This window comes from Marmota monax, unplaced genomic scaffold (assembly GCF_021218885.2).
Source record: "Marmota monax isolate L192 unplaced genomic scaffold, Marmota_monax_Labrador192_F-V1.1 WCK01_AAM20220418_F8-fsc00004, whole genome shotgun sequence".
Taxonomy (NCBI): Eukaryota; Metazoa; Chordata; class Mammalia; order Rodentia; family Sciuridae; genus Marmota; species Marmota monax.
Genome location: NW_026692881.1, coordinates 26901455 through 26921097, shown reverse-complemented (window position 1 = coordinate 26921097; position 19643 = coordinate 26901455). Strand labels below are relative to the sequence as shown.

General features: G+C 44.0%; 1 protein-coding gene across 7 annotated transcripts in view; it reads right to left on the bottom strand.

Moving 5' to 3' along the window:
- The window catches only part of Acsl5 (acyl-CoA synthetase long chain family member 5), a 41157-nt gene extending 31254 nt beyond the window's left edge, over positions 1-9903 (bottom strand). For 2 of the 7 annotated variants that reach the window (XM_058581304.1, XM_046450563.2), the window contains exon 1: positions 9749-9891. The gene's annotated coding sequence lies outside the window, so the exon portion shown is untranslated. Of the gene's footprint in view, positions 1-7621; positions 7848-9748 lie in introns of those variants that run through there. The other 5 variants (XM_058581305.1, XM_046450560.2, XM_046450564.2 and 2 more) reach the window with 4 other exon arrangements.
- Positions 9904-19643: the final 9740 nt, after the last annotated feature.

Genomic DNA, 19643 nt, shown 5'->3' with positions numbered 1-19643 from the left:
TGCTGTTCGTATCAGTGTATATAAGAACAAATGTATAAAATCTATATTAAAAAAAACCTTGAGGTCTGAAGCAACTATGACAATGCTTGAAAAATGGAAGGATATACGTGAAATAGTCACATCCCATCTCCCATACACTTGATGTAACTCTTATTAACACCAAAAGGATTTTCTTGGGAACAACAAAAAAATTAAGTCTGATATTCACCAAGAAAAATGAAACAAAGAGAGTCAAAATAAATAATAGAAATTGGAAGGTAGCAAATGAGCAAACATCACCTGATTTGCATATTTATTATAGAGATATAAAAACTTCTATTGGTCATGAATAGACAAATCTATTTAGCAAGATAATCCTGAAGTACACCTAGTAGATACTATTACCATATACCAAATTACATTTTGAATTAAAAAAAAATCCCTTACAATAAATGTATTGAGACAACTGGCCAATCATTCAGAGAGAAAATAAATAAAATTTTTTTTTTGGTCTTAACTTCTGCAACAAACGTAAGCGGGAGATGGATCAAAGACTTAAATATAAAACAACAAAAACTGTAAAAATATTTGGGGTCAAAAAAAAAACAGAGAAAAAAGTTTTTTTTTCATAATGTTGGTATGGGAAGATTCAAGACAGACATAAAAGCTAAACTCTAGAAGTGGAAATGTTGGCGAGTTTAATTACCAAAGAGTTTTTAAAAATATTTGCCTTGCAAAAAAGATACCAGATATAAGGTCAAAAGATGAACTGGGAAAAATATCAAATGTTCCAGAAAGGCAAAAAAGCTAATTTCCTTAATAAGGACTGCTTAGATGTCAATTTAAACAAAATATAATCCAATAAAACAGAGGCAGAAGGTATCAACAGAAAGTAAAAAAAAAAACAAAAAAAAAAACAGCTACTTAAAATTAGGGAAAGACATTCAAGTTTGCTTACAGTTTTTAAAAATGCAAATTTCAATGAAATGCCTTTACCCTATCTATTAGATTAGCAAAGATGAAACAGTGCAATGTTAACTGTGGAATAATAAATGTGGTGCAGCCACTTAGAGATGTACCCATTGGCCTCTACCACAATTAAGAATGCATGCCCTACAACATAATGATTCTACCATCAATTCATCCTGTAGAAAGACATCAGCTCTGTAAAATGCATCATGTGCCATATATAAAGTATTGTTAAGGATGTAGGCTCTTGAGTCAGAGTAGTTGGGCTCAAACCCTTCTTGACCATCTGACTCATAACCAGTGGTAAATATCCTAACCTCTGTGGTTTCTCATCTGCAAAATGGCCATAATAAAATCTTCCTCATAAAGCCATCACTATGACTTAAGGAATGCGTGTATGTGTGAAGTGCTTAGAACTACACATATCAGCTGGTCTCAGGTCTTAGCTATGACACTTGTCATCATTAAAGCTATAGGATTATTGGGAATTGCAAGAGCCTAGGAAAGCCTGCCTGTAGGTGGGAAACCAAATAAATTATAACCCTTCTACATAATGGAAGTCTTGGCAGGCAAATTGATTTATATGTACTGATAGAAGAAGAGCTCCAGGATCTATTGCCAAGTAGGAAGGAAAAATATGTGGACAACTGTATACAGTTATGCTCTCAATTGTGATGAATCATGAATGCATTTGTGTTTCTGAAAGGATAATCCTCATAGGAAAAGAAAAAAGGAAGAAGAGAAATCAGGAATGTATTTTCCAGAATGTTTGGAGTCTTCGATCAAAAGATATAAAAGAGCTTGACTGTGTATCAGGCATCATTCCTGGAGCCTAAAATACAGCAGTAAAAAGCCAGCCCACATGGGATTATCTTCTGCGGAGAAGATTGACAACCAAGCTTGGACCCCAATTCTATTGTTTGAGAATTATGGGACAGCAGCAATAAGGCAGAGTAAGGACTGGAGACATAGCAGGTAGGTGAGCTTTCATTAGGGAGTTACGATAAGGTCTTATTAGCAAAAGTAACTCTTGATAGTATCAAAGTAACTCTTGATATTAATTCTTGTTTAATCTGAAATGTGTTTTGTTTACCAACCCATAATAAATTCAACTCCATATTATCTTACCTCTGACTCAGACAGATCACTTAGAAAGTTCTACCACCTGGGTTGGTGCATTTGATGTGAACCATGACCCAAACCACAGTCCACATACAACCTTTCCAAGTGCTCAAGCTATTGTGTAAAACACATCCCAGCTGCAGCAATCCAGCCTGAACAGCAGCTCTGGGGGTGGAAAGCTTTTTCATTCATTTTTCTAACAGATAAGGAACCAGAGCAAAGGTGAAGCTTGAGTCATAGGGTCAAAGGGGCCCTGAACATGCATCTTTCGACATTACCTCCAAGTAGCTGAGAACAGAAGCTGGTGTTTGAACCTGACCTTTGAACCTATAGATTGTACCTTCCCAACCACTCACCAGTGCCTGGGCACTTAGGCCACCACCACATGTTAATCAGGTGATGAGGCACAGGTTTGCTCTCTTCACCCAGGGCCCTGGTTCCCAGCCTTCTCTGAAGCACACACATCCTGTGGGACAAGCATGTCCCCAGGCAGATGGGATAATGGCCTCCTTGTCATTTCTACAAAGACTCCACTTGCAGGCAGAGCAGGAAGACAGCAATACCAAAGGGAGCCCTGTTAAAACCCTAGCGGGTAGCTGAGCAGTAATCTCCATACCATGGAGAAATTCACTCTGATTGTTTAAATAATTAAAAGGAAAATTGAAAAGCTAAGTGATTAACCTCCCGCATCTCTCTCTTCTAGCCCAATTGCTAGGCTGAGCCCAACAGCTCCAATTTGTAAGACAGTGGCAGAGAAGGGGTGAGATTTAAGTTTGGGATGGTTCCCTGGCTGCAAGCGGACACTCCATAATGAATCATTCAGGAACTCAAGCACAGCCATGGGAGATCTCTCTATTGCTGAGTTGCACAGGAAAAGCGACAGGAACTAGAGCACAGGAGGGTTGTGAAAAATGAAGCCGGATGAGATCTTCCTCGGGTTTGGATCTCATCGAGGCGTCCTGTGATTCTGTGGACATCTCTGTGACAACAGGCCTCCCTGTGCTGTGAACACTTGAGCAGGGAGGGTGTCCTAGCTTCTGGATTCCAAGTCACCTAGCCTAAAGCCCAAGGTACAGTGGGAACCCATGGTCACTGCGTCACCTCCTCCTTTTGCTTACCACTGGCAAAAGTTCAGAGAAAGGCAACTAGGGAGGGGAGCGCATTAGAGGAAACTGGTCGCAGAACTCAATCCCACAAGGAACACAATGTGTCTCAGAGGGAGACACAGCTGAATCTCCCTCAGGAATGCCACAGACAGGGGCTTCACACCAGTAGGGTCTACACTAAGCTGCTCCACCTAAGTGAGGTCACTCACAATGCATGCACTTGGGCATGAGAGCACCTACTACGTGCCAGGCAGCATGCGCAGCTTAGAGAAAGCACACTTGGAGTCCCTAGTCTCACAGGAGATAATGTCAATTCCCAGGCAGTCACAATATTTGGAGATGAGTGCTCTGTGGGATGTACCTCAGTTTGTGCAGCCCTCGGTAGACTTGAGAAATATGTGTGTGACGAGGCATATGTACCTTCTGCCCTTTCAATGTACTTATGCAACAAGGCAAACAAATATCTTGCACTTATCTGTTCAGCACTGTGCCACGTGTTGAGGGACAGACAGAATATACAGCTCCTGACTCTGGGGGCTTCTGGATCTATCTTAACAGGAAATATACTTCCAGGATGGATCAGTGTGTGGGATGAGCTTATACGTTTGAAGAAGGGAGAGGTTAATGTAGGCGGGAGTAGATTAAGATAGCTGTATGGGATGCTAGAACCTCAAGGATGAGTGGTCCCCAACCTCCTGGCTTTATAGCCAACGGGCTCTTTTCCAGGCGCAATCAAAGATGATGATCACACCCATGTCAACCAGTGTCACTATCACCAAATCATTTTCCCAACTGTAGTCTGTGTCTTATCCACCTTTGTGGAGAGACCAGTCATCCCATTCAGTTGGTTGAACCAAGGTGGACAGGAAGGGAAGCACTCAGATGTGGCTAGAGGCATGAATGGAGGAAACACGGGAAATTTGGTGAAGAGTTATTTCTAATGGAGGTGGAGGGTCTGTCTTTAGTTGAAAGGGATAAAGAAAAAAAGGAGAAGCCCCCAAGAAGGATGAATGAATGAGACAGTATCTGAGGCCTGGTGAGGTCATTGTACCCTGGAGTCAGTTTGAATTGCAAACACCAAGACACTCGAGGGAGTCAAGTGTTGGCCAATTGAGCTGAGTGATATTTACTAATTCATCCCTGGTTAAGTCAAATACCCAGGGTCTCTCCACTCAGGCCATTAGCATAGGGGTGGAGCCACCCATGGGGTGATGACAGGAAGTGACAAGTCCCTCTGGCTTTCAGTTTGACACAACCTACCTTGATCCACCACTGTACTTCAAACCAACCACAGTCCAACAGCCCCACCCTGAGGAAAACCTTGTCCAGTTGAACACCCCCAAAGGGCATCTCAGACCTCTTGCTGACCAAGCAGATGATGAGAGATCCAAGGTAAGGAGATCCAGTATCACAGGTCCCCTGAATTTGATAAGAGGGTCTGTAAAAAGATAGGCTGGACAAAGTGCTAGGTCCCCGTCAGCTCTGCCAGGGTAAAGACTGAATGAGGCAAGAGGTTATAAAAGAGGCCTTTCGCCCTCGATTCTCTACAGAATCAGTCCAAATGCTAGTTGTGCCAGACCAATGGTCAAGAATCACTACTCAAAGTATAAGCAGTGAGTTTAGTGCAAATATTCTCTTTTCCAGAGGCAAACTGTCAAGGTCATCACCTCTCCAGATACCGGAGCAATAGCTCTATCACTTACCAGGTGTGTGAACATGGGGATAGTTACTTGATGTCACTGAGCATCAGTGTCCCTCAATGGTACATAGAGGGGATACGGTGTGTATAGTATCTGGTATATTATCAAGCACGTGGTTAGTCCTCAGTAAAGAGTAGCTTTCTTTTCCCTCTTCCATTTACCTTAACTGTCAAGTCCTTGTCAATATCAGATATTCTGTTATGAAGATGTTCTGGAAGTTAAGAGAGGAGCATGGTCATCACTCCACTTACATGCAAAGGTCTAAACAACTCCTCATTTCTATTTAAACAGAACACTTCTATTTGGAGGAGCCATGGCCTATCTCTGAGCCACGCCTTCCTCTCTTTCCTGCATCCTCCCACAAGCCACTCAAACCTCATGGCTCTTAAAATAGATCAACCCAAGAAGAACAAGAGATCCACGGTCAGCTCCGCCAAAGAGGGTTGACACTGTGGCCCGTAACTGCTGTATGTGGGTTGTCTGTCCTTCCAAATTCCCAAAACTCATTTATTCAACCATCAGGAATCAAGAACCCAGGAAGTGCCAGGCCTGTGCCACGGGGAACAGCAAATGAGAGAGTCCATTTCTGATGACAGGGTGTGAGGTTACGGAAAGAAGAAACAGACCTGGACGCTTTTGCAGTGGAATATCTGGAGAACCCTAATGGCTGCCTGAGCGGCTGGAGCCAGCCTTGCTGATCAGGGTACGGCCAGGCCTATGAGACAGACATGGCAGGCATTGCATGCTAGGTTTCTAAAAAATCGCCAAGTCCTTGTTTGGGAACTCACCTGCCCAAAAGGGGGACTGTTTTCTTCCTCCCTCCCTCCCTCCCTCCCTCCCTCCATTTTTTTCCTTCCTTCCTTTCTTTCTTTCTTTCTAATTTACATAACAACAACAACAAAATCAACCATTTTAAGGTGAACAGTTCAGTGGACTTAGTACATTCACACTCCGGGGCAACCACCAACTCATCTAGTTCCACAGAATCTTCATCACCCCAAAAGGAAACCCTGTACCAATAAGCGGTCACTCTCCATTCTCCATTCCTCCCTCCCTGCCCAGTCTACTTTCTGTCTCTATAGAATTAAGATGAGAAGATTTCAAAAGATTTATTTCTTCCAGTTTCTTATTCTTCAGCCTGTGCGTGAAACTAGACTCATTAGTAATCAAGGTGCAGATCATCTTTGGAACAAAATGAGCCAGAGTTCAAATTCCACCTCCAAATGAGCCAGAGTTCAAATTCCACCTCCAATTGAGCCAGAGTGTGAGTCTGTTTCTAAGCCCCATTTTTCTCACCTAGGACATAAAGTATCTACTTCACAGGACAGTATTGAAAATCAAAAGATAAAGACTCCATAGAACACTAAGTATGGTGCTGCCCATATAAAATGTTGGATGAATGGTTGTTGTAATATTTATGGTTCTAGAAAATAAATATCAGCTTGAAACACTTAACAAATATGTGAATAAATGTGTCCAGACCACCACACATGAAAATTTTTTTAAAAAATTAAAATTGCTAGGAAATATGAAGGAAGGATAACCTTGTATGTGAGCAGATAAAGAGCAATGTTTTAGCATCAGTTTGCCTGTTACAGTTTGATAACTTGCTTGTATGTGACCTTAGGGAAGTTGCTTCATCTCTCTGAACCATTTTACTTTTTTAACCATAAATATGGCTAAACAATCCATCTCAAAACATTGCCTGTATGTGTACCTACTGTGTACCTGTGACTCCACTGCATGTATAGTATTTAGGTAGAAAATGCTTTGCTGATATTGGAGGTGTCTTTGCCCTGGAAAATTATGATGTGATCTTGGAGAAGACTCTTTTTGGTCAGGACCTAGCCAAATGCTTGGCTAATACATTTGATTTGATCTGGATAATGTTCCTTTTCCTTTTAAAAATTGATCTGCATGTTTATCTGGGGCCTGCCTCCTCGGAATTTTGCTAGCAACCCTACCATCAGCACCTGACCACATACCAACCACTATCTAGGTACTATTCCTTTCACTATGCTAAGCCCAGAAGTGATACTCAAATACCTGTCACTGAGAGGGGACCCACCACAGAGTGACTCCATGCTAGAATATAGAGGGAGGGATCAAGCAAAATCAATTATTTCACTTTTATTTGTTAATACTAAATTAGCCTTTATTATTTTATTTTATTTTTCATTATATGTTATACTTTATTTTCTTTCCTTTTTAACACTGTGCTTCTGTTTATAGAATACCAACCAGCTACACTTTGGAGTTTTCAGGTTGATAAACACAGAGGGTAACTAAGGTCTAACTGCAAAGCCCCTTCCTAATACTCACTCCCTGAAGATCCTTCCAGTTCATCTTAGGTCTAACCTGTGGTCCTACCCCTGAAAAGAAATCCAACTTTGTTCAGAAACTGCCATCAGTCTCTTCCATCTCAGTAGTCCCATTCATCGGCTCTGACCATGAGAGGGAGTCAAAGGCTGATGAAAAATGAGGGTGACCCCAGCCAGCCACAGGGGAGACATGCCCGATGCTCAGGCCCACTAAAAGAGGGGCAGGAGGAAGTCTCGTCCATGCCCCCGACTCCCCTTCCCCTCACCCCTCCTGAAAACAGACGGCTTAAAGAGAGCATGATACGCACGTGGGACAGAGCAAGCCCGGAGCCCAAGCTGCTTTGCTGGAGTTGGGGGCCAGGATGCCCCCTGCCACATGCTCCCAGGACCCCTTGCTGATCACACCCCTAGATGTCCCCCTTACCCTGTGAAGGGCTGAACGTCTTAGTGCTTCCAGCCAACGGGGCTTCCTGGGTCCAATTTCCTCCTGTCCTGTTCCCTCAGCCCTGGTTCCTCCAGGGACAGGGAGGCTTCAGAGCGTCCATGCAGGCAGGCAGCCTGGCTCAGAGCACCCCCAGGTCTGCCCTGTCCCGAGCCGTTCTGCGTGGGGCCATGGCCGGCTTTCTAACGTGCTGGGGACTTCACTTCCTGGTTTTTCTTTCACAACTGAAAGTGGAAGCGTTCTGAGCAGGAGGAGAGGAGCCGCCAAAGTTACCCTGGCTCGTCTTCAAAGCCTTTAACCCCAGCCCCTCAGGGCTGAAACTAAAGCCAGCTTGCATCAACGCAATTCACCCTGTCCCCCGTGACTGTCTCTCAACTAAGACGGAAAAGCCAAATTAAAACGATTGGAGGTGCCCCCAGAGGACAACGAGTGTCAGAGAGGCGGAGGTGACGTTGTCCCTGCTAAATTTGCAAGACAGAAAAGTCCAGCTCCGGGAATCTCCCCCCGCAGATCCATCCCGAGACCTTGTCACCCCTTGCTCCAAGTTACCCCTCTCTCCAGACCCCAGAGTTGCTGGCCTCTGTCCCCAAAGCTGTTCCCACAAAAGCAGCAAAATGAACAAGCAAGGCGAGGATGACGGGGGCAGGGAGCCACTCAGTTGACATGGTTCCTTTTCCTCTGTCACATCGGCTCAGCCTCTTGCACCTCCAAATTTAAGTGAAAAGTGCACTTGGCCACCTCTCTGACTCCCCAGTATTACCAGGATGTATAGCAGTCTCCTTTGATTTGCTTAAGGCTGTGGTAGCAGAGCTGCCATCCCCAGATGTGGGAGCAGAAATAAGCTCTCCTATCCCTTCCCACCTGCTCACCCCACGGGACCTTACAGACACTGCAGAATTAAGCAGCATTTTCCCAGCCTTGATCCTTCCAGGAAGGCTCACGGGAAGTTCAGTGGGAGCCTGCTCTACACTAAATCTAGATTAGAATTTTTTTACTCTCAACAGAGTGGAGTTTCTTAAAGCCCCAGATGAAAAAATCCAGGGTGCTCCGTGCTACGATCTCAGAGAATATAAGGTCTGGCCCCTTGGCCCCGCAGGAACCCCTTTTGGACAGGGGAGAAAGTTGAAAGACAGTCTGCTGGCATTTTGTCTTGGAGGAATATTTGGCCTTAAGTTTCAGGAGCTCAGATTCCTCCAGAGGAGTGCAGTGGATAGCAGAGTGAATGTCAATCCTCAGTCACTAATACCACTGAGCTCCTCTCCAGGCCTGTCTTCCTTTACCATCCAGAGGCAGGGCTCAGGGTCAGCAGAAGAAAAAGCCTTATTAAAAAAACAAAACTGATTTCCTCCAAAATGGAATGCTCAAGTTCAGAAAGGTCTGTGTTTCTCCAAAGTCTCATCAGCACTGTGTTCCTAGCCAATCCTCTGTACACAGGAGTGATACTCTTGAGATTCCAGAGAAGAAAGTTTTGACAACACACAAGAATTCTGCATTGTAGAGCAGGCTACAGAGACAGATTGATGAGGATTCAAGTCCAAGCCACACCACCTCCTCGCTGTGTGGCCCAGGCTGTGCCACCTCACTACGCAGAAATGTTTAATCTGCCTATGAAATGGGGATGGCACCATCGACCTTACAGGCTACTTATTTTACCATCTTTAGGATGGTCCCCTGTACTTAATAGAATGTCTGCAAAGATTCCCTTCTCTTTCTCCCTTCCAAATGAGAATCTCTAACATCAGCAGTTGGGCGAATAGCCCTTCTACTCAGGCAGGGACAGAAATTTCTGAATGGAAGATGAAGAAACCCACATCCTGGTTTTGTCTTTAACCTCTAAAGGCTTTAATTCTGTTTTAGTGCACTTACTGGAATTAATGTTTCCTTCCAATTCTTTCTGCTGCTCGCATGATGTCTCTGCCCCTTTCTAATTGATTTTTATTTCTTTGCTTTCCACACAAGTCAGCAGAGATGACTACTCAACTGAATGTAATTTCACATGATACAAGAGTCTTACACTGAGAATGGACACATGTCTCATCTTCTTCCCCCAAATCCCCTGCAGCCTCACTAGAGACATAAAACAGAGCAGGTAGGATTGTTCCAGCTTACCTTGTAGGAATACTCTCCCTTCCCGGGTCCAGGAAATGCTCCCAATCACAGCTGGCTGTCTTGGTTCAGCACCACATTCAGCCGCCCCTTCCCTTTCCACGGCTCCAGGGACTGGGTCACATCTGAAGCCACCGTATCCTGTCCTGAGAGTGTCCAACAAGCTCCCTGGAACCTTTGAACCTGTTGCAACAGAGGTCCAAAGGTAGAAGTTACCTGTTCAAACACTCGTCGTAACTTCTGACAGAAGTGCAGAATTTGGCAAACGGTTAAAACAAGGAATTGTTATGCAATGGACTTAAGAGGAAAAAAAAAAGAAGAAGAAGAAGAAGATGACAGCCTTCAGCTCAGAAAGCTAAAGTTGAACAAGACATACCTTTTGCAAAGCCCATACTCTGGGGGAAGAGGAGGATGTGAACAAGGCTTTGCATTTGCTTTTCTGGTACAATCTTTGGGAATGAGATAGGAAGAGGAAGGTCTAGATCACAAGAGGAAAAAAGTACTCCTTGAGTTTAGGGTAAGAGAAAATAGAGAAGCCACTTGAATTGGCTCCAGCTATACCATTAAGATTCAGACTATTAAGATTCAGACTGAGCCGAGGTCTGCATTTGGAGATCAGCCTTTTCCTAGAGGGACTAGTGTCCTCTGCAGGATGAGAACATCTGCGAGACAACCAAATAAGCTGAGTCAGTCTGAAGTCTCTTGCGAAGACTGGGAGACAAGTTTCAGTGTGAGAGCACAGAATCGTGGGCACAGCCTGTACCAACCATGGCCTAGCAATGCCACTGGATGAAGTGGCATAGCTGTCACCTCATGCTGCAGTTTATCCTTTTTCCTTTTTCCATGTGGAAGTCACTAGTCACTAGTCTCAATTTCAAAGTCATTAAGATCACAAGGCATCCATACAAAACAGAAACACTGCCTGGAGATGAAATAAATCCTGCAGACCATGTGCACCCTCTCTTATATAGGTGGTCAGTGAGGTCTTTTCAGGTGCAAGAAGTCACTGAAATCACACAACCAGGTAGTAGTCAACCCAGTCCCTGATTGAGGGGCTACAACCACTGAGGTGCCTTTGTCCCTCTATGGTGCTGCCCTGTTGATCACTGTACATCTAACCCCCTGCAGGCCTCCAAAGCCTGAGCACTCTTTGTGTACCAGGCCTGCAGAAATTCGGAGCGTGCTGCATTAGGTTTCCTCTTACTATCTTTGGTCAGGTGGCCAATATCTATGTCAGAAGACAATACCACTTCCTGTGAACTCCTTCAAGGAGTGACTAGCATATGAACACAAAGGTCTTAGGCCAGATTATTCAGCTCTCCAGTGCATTACTGTCAAAGGTCACCCCAGACCCTCGTACCAAAAAGGAAAGGGCTTCTAAGAAGTGACTGAAGACAATGAAATTCTATGGGCACTGGGGGCCTGAGCACCACTGGATTGGACTGTTGCCAGGTTGTGTAAAGTCACAACCCCCAGACACTTTCTGGCACCATATTTTCTAGAGAGCAAGATGCACCAAGCCAGTGGATCCCAAACTGCAGTGAGTGTCACAGTGCCCTGGAGGGCTTGTTACAACAAAGTTTGCTAGGCTGGTGCCAGTTTCTGGTTCAGCAGGTTTGAGTCAGGGCCTGAGAATATGCATTTCAAACAATGCCAGGTAAGAGGGTATTGTTATTCTGGACCCACACTGGGTCCCCACCAGGAGCATCATTGTTCCACGCTGCTACTCTGCCTTAAATGGGCCCAACTACTGAAATGTCAAAGGGGATTGTGTTTGAGGTAGACTTGGCTATGGTGACCCTGTAGTTGGGAGGACAACTTGACATTCAGTGGAACTTATTATATGCTGAAGGAGAGAGGTGTTATTGAGACCAGCCGGCAGGCTGAGTCCCAGAGTAATGATTTGGCACCAGAAAGAAGCACCGTCATTCACTGACCTGTTTCTCCTCTACATAAATATAAACCAAAGCCATATAGTATCACAACTAGGTGTGTATGGGTGTCAGGCATGTCACTTGACCTAACAGTCTTCACCTCATTCTTAAGGGTACCCAAGACTCCTAAAAGGAGGTGAAGCAGTTGGCTGCAATGCTGCACTGACAGTGGGAGAGGCGAGTCCTGAGCCCAGGTCTGCAGCGCCCAGCAGGCTGTGCCTCGGTTCCATAAGCCATTGTGTCCTGCAGCACTTCTCTTCAAAAGCCACGTATTCCATCACACTTCTTTGCAACATGCTTGGTTCCTCCCTCCTTTCCCCCAATTATATATATTTAGAATCCAATAATTTTTTTAAATTCCCTTTCAATTTGAGCATTCTATAACCTCTAAAAAGTGCAAGCCTCCTTTTTCTTAGGTCATTTGCAAGTGATGTGCCTGAGGTGTGAGGTGTCTGACCAACGGCCTCCATTCTGACACCCTCCTACAGTAAGCTGCTTGGAAGGGCAGTACACCCCCTCCCCCTTGAGCCACATTCCATACACAATAGTTCCAGAATACTAGAGGCTCACATTCCAGAGTCTTGTAACATAGCCTGGAGGTAGCCAAGATACCTCTTGGGATAGGGGCTGGCAGCTCTTTAGAATCAAAACAAAAAAACAAACAAACAAAAAAAAACAAAACAGGTTTCCTATAGGTTTTGAAAGCAGGGAAAGAGACAATATAAGCAAGCTGACTTACATACACCATACAGCTCCTTCCAGTTTATTAAACTCTTCCAGACTCTCAGCACACCTGTGAGGTGTTAGTGGGGACAATACCTTCAACAGCCAAACCTTCAGTGGCTGGTGGGAGCCAGGCCCTGAGAAAAGTATCACACTCAATCAGATTGTGGTTACAGATTGTGAAAATGAGAAAGAAGAAGCCCAGTGAGGTTCTGTCACTCTTTGGAGATCCTATAACTTGGTAATGGGGTGATGGGGGTGGTAAGGGTGGTAGGGTCAAGGATAATTTCTTGATAATTCCAGGCTATTTTGGAAAAGCAAGTGATTTTTATCTTGTTCCCCCCTAAGTGACATTCTTTTTTTTTTTTTTGAGAGAGAGAGAGAGAGAGAGAATTTTTTAATATTTATTTTTTATTTTTCGGCAGACACGACACCTTTGTTTGTATGTGGTACTGAGGATCAAACCTGGGCCACACGCATGCCAGGCGAGCGCGCTACCGCTTGAGCCACATCCCCAGCCCCCCAAGTGACATTCTTTATGGAGTAGAGTTGTTACAGAGCAGGCTGGGAGAATAAGTCCTAGTGTTATTTAAAGATTTTAGAGGCAAAAAACCACCAGATTTTAGAGTTTTAGAGGCAATTTCTAGACTCTAGAAAAGGCTGAACCAATGAGGTCATTATAAAGGAAAATGAAATTTCTCCTTAAGAATCCACCCTAGGAATCTAAAGGATTCACCTTAAACCTCTAGATTCTCTGCTTTAGAGTTTTTTCATTGGATTCAGATTACAGAACAACAAAAATGATGGGGATCATTTCAGGTGAAGACAGAAAAGAGAGCTGGGACAAGAAAAGGGAAAGCATAAGACATCACAGTAGCTGTGACATGGGGTGTGGGGGACACTGATTTAGGAAGGATTCAAGGATTCAAGGCTGTGTTGACGGCTGATCCAAGTCAGGCAGTGTGGCCCAAGAGGAAGGAGAAGCAGAGCCCTAAAATCTCTTCATGTTGACTCAGCAATGATGGATCAGAAAGAGAGGAGGTGAGATGGCCCTCCCTGGGGTTTGCTGAACATCAGTGCAGAGGTTATAACCACATGAAGTGGGCAAAAGTAACACTGCCATGAACTGACCTTTAGCTTCCCATATGGCAGGGCTGACTCTGACACTTATCCTTCCACTGAGATATGGAAAGGAAGGAAGGGGCAAAGTTCCTTGAACTCTCTCTCAACAAGGGTGCCATAATTGGCCATCAAAATTCCATCTTCTTCCTGGTTCTCTGATATTTCAAAAAGCTAATGGCATTCAAAGTACAGCTTCATGAGAATCAAAGGTTCTCATGCCAGGTCCTCTGAAGGCTTTCTAGATGATCGTGACAGTGAGACCTTACCATAATGGTGGCATCCCTGTGCCAAGAGACTTGTCTGTAATATCTCATTTAATCTCACAGCAACCCTAGGGACAATTTATTGCTGCTCTTTGGAAAAAGATGACAGACTTTTCTTGGAAGAAGAGGCCAAGGAACTTGCCCAAGGTACAGGCTAACAGTTGGCAGTCTCGGGGTCAGATATTGAGCTCAGGTAGTCTCGGGTCCAGAGTCCAAGCACAAATCCATGATTAAGCACCCTCTACTCCATGACCTCCTTGAGATCGTGGGTATTTATGTATGCATTTGTCTTTAGAGTTTTCATTTGTCTCTTCAAGAAAATTAAAACTGCTTGCTCTAAGGAATAAGGGTCCAATACTAGCCATATGAACCCAATGCCAAAGGTGGAACAATAGCAGCCTTCCCTCTCCTTTGAAGAATCCCCCTCATTAGAAAGGTTTCCCATTGGCCTGGGCAGCCTTCCCACATAAAACCCTTGCTTCACCCAACTGGAGGGGCCAATGTACCACATGTTCTAGCTAAGAAATCTCTCCATTCCCAGGTCTTTCTTCTTAGTAGTGCCTACAGCTCCATTGTTGGCAACCATGAACTATGGGAGTTTCACAGAGCTCAAGGGGGAAGCTGACTCCACAGCTCAGTTCTGTAGCTGCTCTTTTCTCTCACTGACAGTGATAGCGCAGGTATGCATGTTCTTGAGCTACTCTTACTCATTCTCTGTGGGAAGGAAGTGTTACCCAAGCATATGCACTTAGTTTACAAGAATGATATTTGCACAGATTGCAATAAAACGTTTCCCCCAACCTCAGCCACACACCTCTGCTTTCCCAACGTGCATATGTGTGGACACACACACACACACACACACACAGCAAATGCCTTGCAGTCTTAGAGCTGAGCCATGGCACATGGGTGGACCAAAAGATACTGATCTACTTTCACATCAAGGGTGGCTAGGTGAATTCATGGACAGTCTCATCTAAGGTTTTCATTATGTCATGTGATATTATAATTCTCAGTGTCTTGGAGTGAACAAGATTGGAATATATGACACAGATGACTTGTTCCATTATCAGTAAGAGCTTCCCAAGGGCAATATCCAGCAATCCTGCATCTGGGTATGTATCTAAAGGAAATGAAATCAGCATGCAGAGGAGACATCATCTCCACTCCTCTGCTTTGCAACATTATTCACAAAAGCCAAGATATGGCCGCAACCTAAGTGTCCATCACCAAACAAATGGATAAGAACATGTGCTGCAGATATGCAATGGAATACTATTTGGCCATAAGAACAAAATCCTGTCATTTGTGACAACACAGATGAACTGGGAGGACATCGTATTAACTGAAAATAAGCCAGGCACAGAAAGATCAACTGCAGGACCTCATTTATATGTACAATTTTAAAACATTGAGCAGGGAGCAGAGGAGGGGAGATGTTGGTCCAAAGACACACAGCTAGACGAGAGAGAGAAGTGCAAGAGATCTATCGTATAGCATGGTGACTACAGCTTATGATGACATACTGTACTTCTGATAAATGCACAATGGATGCCAATTGTTCCCATCACCAAAGTGGTAACTATGTGAGTTAATGCATTTGTTAGTGGATTGAACTATTCTACAATGTATACACGTTTTAAAACACCAGGTTGGACAGGATAATGCATAGAATTTTATCTGTGAATCAAACTAGAAGAATCAGATGGAAAGTGTAAAGGTCTCAAGAGAAGCATCAAGCTAATTCAATTCTCAGAACCTTCAACAGCCCGCATAGGAAACTTCAGTATTGCCAGGGATTCAAAGCAGCTCAGAGAGTAAAGATTTAGATCTGCATGATACAGTACCATTACCACTAGCCACATATGGCTCCTGAGCACTTGAAATGAGGCAAGACTGAATCGAGATGTGTTTAAGTGCAAAATACCAAATCTTGGAGTCTCAGTGGAAAAAATTAACATAAAAACTCAATTTGAAAAAAATTGATTACAGATTGAGACAATAATTAGGATATAGTAGGTAGTAATCCCATTGCTCCTTTTACTCTTTTAAATGCATCCGCCAGAAAGTTTTCTATTTTTGTTTGGGCAATGATGATTTGGAAGACAAGAGTCCTTTGATTTATAGAGTATAAATGCAAGGTAGTATTTCCCAGTGGAGTGACAAGCATATTATAGCTGCCCCAGGTAAATTTTTTCTTTCCAGTGACCAGCCAGAGCTTATCATCCTACCTGATGTTTCACAGATTTTTTGTATATATATATATATATATATATATATATATATACACACACACACACACAGGTATTATGACAGTTATATATATATACATATATACATGACAGTTACATATGTGTGTGTGTGTGTATATATATATATATGTAAAATTAATTTAAGTATATTTTAGAGGCTATAATTCTGGGCATCTTCAGGAACCTGTGGCTGTGAAGTCTTTTACATGTTCCTCTGGTCACCATGGCAGCAGCAATTTGTTCCTTTGGGTTAACAGAGCGTCCATCCCACAGAGTTCATAATCTTCCCGACTGCAATACCAGGCCCTTATTATAGAACTGCTGCTGCTCATGGACTGTCACCCCATGCCATGTACCAGGTTGTGTGTTCTACGTCTACTACTCCGTTTGATGCTCACATAGGGTCATCAGGGTAATTGCAAATGAGGAAAGTGGGATTTAGACAATAACTATCCAAGCCAGCTTCAGCCTCATTTCTAAACCTGAGCTCCCATCCTTTCTGCTGCACTGCTTCCCAAAACCCCGGGCACTGGAAAGCAGCGGCTCCCGGCAGGAGGCAGGAACGTGCACGTTTTGAGGGGATGGCAACACCTCGCTCCTCCCCAAGCCTCTAAGAATATCATCTCTGCTTTTTGTCCTTGGTTCCCCAGGGAGAGCTGCCCTCAGCACTGGGCTGGAGAGCTAGCTGGGAGCCTTTCACACAGGCGGAGAGGAAATGCCAGGAAGTGGGAGGGCCTCTGGTGTCTCCAGACAAGAAGCTGAAGAGGGTGGAGGAGTCAGAAGGGACATCCTGCCCCACTCTAGATAGCTGCCCACTAGAAAGAAAGGCCAAAGGCCACTCCGGGTGACACACAGATCACTAACAGGCACAGATGGACAAAAGCATAGCATCACAAGAGGCCGATGTATAGGATATATTCTATTTGCTCAGTATTTGTGCCACTGTGACAACAAAGGAATTCTAGGAAAACCTAAATTGTATGGAAAGTAATTACATCACTATCAATCACTAAGAATCTTTGAATACCAAGTACCTGGAGCAGGCATACACCTCTCCTCCCTTCTACCTTCTGAAAGATTTTGCTCTTCATGCTAGAGTTTCATGTGAGAGGAGAGGAGCAGTTATCAGAGAGATAGGAGCAAAACTACAAAGTAAGCCTGCACACCTGTAATCCCAGCAACTTGGGAGGCTGAAGCAAGAGGATTGCAAGTTCAAGGCCAGACTCAGCAACTTAACTAGACCCTCAGCAAGATCCTGTCTCAAAATAAAAAGGACTGGAGATGTGACTCAGTAGTTAAGTGCTCCTGGATTCAATCCCCAGAACTCAAAACAACAAACTAACAAAACACAGGACTATGAAGTAAATATTAAGAAAGCTAGCATTTAGACCAGACCAAACTATTAAACTCCAGGTTTAGCTTGCCAGGAGAAACTTATGTTGAAAGTATTGACTACAAGACCCAGATTTTCAAGAGCACCTGCTCAGGTTTCAAAGGCTCATTCCTTGAATAGGTGTGAGAAGCACAGGGTAAACATCAGATGGCTGAAGTATACAGGAGACAGGCCGGGCCCCTGGGAGGAAGGGATTCTCTATCCCATGCACAGGTCCTTGTAGAAACATAACCTGACCTTATCAGTCAGCCAAGGTCAGTGTCTTCCACGAGTAGTATGTTCCTGTGGTTACCTAAAGGAGCAGGCTTTGAATCCTGAGGATTCATTTTGCTGAAGACTTCCCAATTCAGGCTTTATTCTACTTCCTAAGGCTTCTGGAACCTTTGCTGAGTGGAAACCTCATTTTCAGAGACTGTGAACAAGTATTTGCAAGAAGACACAACAACAAAGTCTGAGTTCACACCCTGACAGGCAATAGCCACTTTTACCTGCTTTTATTTCTGGAATGGTGAGTGCAAGATGTGCTCTACCTTCAGAAGCGCTCCTGTTAGGAAATGTGCTGTTATACATCCCAGCCTGACACCTGATAGTACTTAGTTAGGAATCTCCCCAGGTCCTAGTATCTTAGGGCAAGAAGCTGGTAAGGTCAGAGGTCCATGTCCTCTGTCCTTCCCCACTTAACTGTCAAGGAAACTGAGGCTCAATACTGTCTCATTGACTCAGGAGAGCCGAGGGAACCATGCCTTTCCCCAGAACACACCAGGAGATGAAAGGGTGTGCTGGTTACCTTTGCCTCTTCCTTAGACCATTACAGAGTCCTCTTAGTGTATCTTGTCTCAGTCCAAGTAGGCCACACACCTTTTTCTGCCTCTCACCTTCTCCAGTTCATTTAACTGCCAGGTTTCCACTATGATCAGGCCACTGATTTACAAAGGGAGGCCAGGGGTAAGCAGGAAGAGAGGTTGGGCAGCTTGGAGGCCTATTATCATGGTAACGGCTAATCTTATCTGGTCTGGATTCTGAACAGCTGGCCCTAGACCTGGTTTATGGCCTAAGCTGGTCAGCATTCAGGAAAGCATAAATCAGCCAGAGAGCCCTCCCTGAATCCAGTAGCTAGGTAGCAAAGGCCTAGCTCCCTGACAAAGGAGCCACCTCTGAACCTCCTCTGGCCAAGCTCAGGCTATGTTTGTTCTGAAGTATCCTCGGATGAAACACGGCCTCCTCCATCAACCACTGTGGTATTGGCAATTTGTAAGCATAAGAATTTCCCAGAAGGGAAGAAGACTGGAGAAGAGAAGTGGAGAACAGCAAGACCCCTCTGGCAGCCACAGTCCTACAACTCCCCTAGCCTGGTTTTAACCTCAGGCATTTCCACTCCAGCCGATCAAGCAAATTGCACAAATTGGGCCTGTAACTATGGCAACAGTTTCCAGCAGAGGATGACCATTACCTGAACTGCTCCATCTCTGTCTCCCTCCTCCTCTGAGGGCAAGGTGGGGGCAGGGGGGAGTGGAAGGGACTGAGCTCAGCAGAGCGCAATTAGGGCCCACAGAGGTAAACCAGGTGTCTAGAAGCAGGAGAGCCCAGATCAGCATGGGGTGCTCCAGACCTGAGGACTCAAGGCTTAATTAAGGAATTGAGTTTAACTCCCTTTGATTTTACTCCACAAGTGCAAGTCTGTAGGGTTTATTTTTAATCAAAACATTCAATTTCTTCCTTAGAGCAAAGACATTAAGACAAAAAAATATATAAAATTAAAGCAAATAAAATATCCCACCCCCATGATTCCCATCCCCTAAAATAACATTTTAATGACTGTGTGCTATTCAATTATATAGATTTGTTACATATTGTTTATCCAAGCCCCTACTATTGGCTATGAAGTTATTAGTTTATGGCTAATACCTGAGTGTTAGAAATAAAATTTGATTCTATATGATCATATGATCTTATTTGTTTAGGATAGACCCTCAAAATTAGAATTTCTGAGTCAAAGATACACATATTCTTAGGGTTTGTGAATGTGTATTGAAAAACTGCTATCATCAATCCTACTAGCAGTGTACCTCTGTTTCTTGAATTCTCACACCAACATTGAACATCATTGATATTTTCTTCTGCTTTGGCCATGCTCACTTGTAAGCATTTGAGAATACAAAATGCTTATTACAATTAATATTAATCTGTGGGCTTAAAGGCCCAATGCGGTTA